The sequence below is a fragment of the Molothrus aeneus genome, chromosome 2 (assembly GCF_037042795.1).
Source record: "Molothrus aeneus isolate 106 chromosome 2, BPBGC_Maene_1.0, whole genome shotgun sequence".
Classification (NCBI taxonomy): Eukaryota; Metazoa; Chordata; class Aves; order Passeriformes; family Icteridae; genus Molothrus; species Molothrus aeneus.
The window spans coordinates 115273041-115275098 of NC_089647.1; positions in this window are offsets into that span (position 1 = coordinate 115273041).

Below are 2058 nucleotides of genomic sequence, written 5' to 3' on the forward strand. Positions count from 1 at the left end.
CATCCTAATATTCAAACGAAACCATCTCTTAGTTTGAAGCGATTTCTCCTTGTCCTGTCACTCCATCCTTTGAAAATTGTGTCTTTCTTGTCACCTCCCTTCAGGTCCTGGAAGGCCACACTGAGATCACCCCAAAGCTTCTCTTCTCCAGGCTGAACAATCCCGATTCTCTCAGCCTTTCCATTCCCATGGGAGAACTCTTTGTTGTCATCCCTGTGGCACAGCTCACTGTCATTGTCCCCCTACTGTCTGGACAATCCTTGAATTCTGGAGTCTTCTCCTTGGCACAGCCCAAGGGCTGCTGTGGCTCCTCATTGTGCCAGGGCCCAACACAACGCTCAGATCCTTCCCAGCCTGGTGCTCTGGTGGCTTCATGGCAGGAGCCTCCTGGCTTGGGGACACAGGGGCTGTGCCCTCTTGTGCCACCCTCATGGGGGACAATGACAGTGTGAAAAACACCAATCACTTGTTTTTAAAATTTTAAAAATTTAATAGTGATAAAATGGTTATAAAAATAGTACTATTAGAGTAATAAGAATTGGGACAATTTGGTTTAGGACAATATGAGACAATAGAAACAAAGAGTTACGGACATCCAGGTACCTTTTCTGGGCAGCACAAGCCCAAAAACGACCCACGTTAACAAAGGATTAACCCTTAAAAACAACAGCCTGTTGCACATTCCTACACCTCATCCATGATGCATAAATTCCATTCAAACACAGGATTCTGTCTGGGCAGTGTCAGCTTCTTCCTCTGAATCCTGACAGCGCCTTCGAGACGGGAAGAAATTCGTTTCTTCTGATAATGGGGCAATAAATTCTCTTTCTCTGACAGATTCAGGTGTCCTGTGGCTGCTATCTGGTGTGAGTCCTTTCTTTAAAAATGTGTCCTACATAGCATGGTTTCTATTTTAACATTTTTTAATAACCTAAAACTATATTTAACACACTACTTAAGAGAATTAACACAGCATAACTGTCTAACACAACACATATAATAATCACTTTAATATTTGCAAAAAGCCAATCATAAAATACGCATCTTTCACAGCAGTAACACCCTGAGTCAGGGGTGCTGGGCTGCAGGAGAAGCCCAGGATGGGCTGTGGGGCTGTGGGCCCATGTCCCTTGTGCTCCCCAGCTCTGTGTCCCTCGAGTCCCCTGGGCAGGGCAGCTGTGGCAGAGGTGGCAGAGGTGGCAGTCTGTCCCCACAGAGGGCTGAGGCCTGGCTCTGGCTGCTCTTTCCTCCACAGCTTGGGATGGCCTGTGTGGAAGCAGCTCCTTCCTTCTCCCCCAGTTTGCCACGGTGGGAATTTTTGCCCAAAGAGCTCACCCGGATCAGCCTCACCAAGCCTGGCACCCTCCTGGTGTTGTATCTGCACTTTTCCCACTGTCTGCACACTGCAATCTTCTGTGCTGTGCTCACTCCAAACCTTTCCCCTTCCTGTTTGCCTTAGGTGAGTTATCCTGAGGGAACTCCCTCCTTTGGCAGTGTTTGAGACCATTTATTGAGTTAAGTCATGACAGATCCAGTGCCCTCCTCATCCATCTCCATCAATCTTAACCCCACACCCCAGGGACCCCCAAACCCTGACCCACAAACCGACCCCTTCCTTCTCCATCTCTTTCCAGCTGAGGGAGAAGGATGTGCATAGAACAGGGGATTTTAAAATTATTTTTACCAAAGTCCTGAGGAGTTCCACAGCAGTAGGAACTGCCTTAGGATGGTGCAAGTCCACGTGCTCGGTGAATTTCTGAAGGCAAGGAAGCTCATCCATGAATCAACAGCAGAACTTCCTGAAATTCTGGAATTTCAGCTCTGGAATTCAGCTAAATTTGGAAATTTGAAAATTTCCAAATTTGATTTTGGAAATTTCAGCTGGATTCTGGAAATTCAGCTCTCTGAAATTCAGCTCCATTCCGTTTACACCCTCTGGATTATACCAGTGCTGCTTTTTCCATATCCAGGACATTCCCATCCCATTTCCATACCAGTCCTACACCAGACTGAGCCAGGCTTTATTTAGAAACAAACACAAGTTGGGATCCTGCAAAC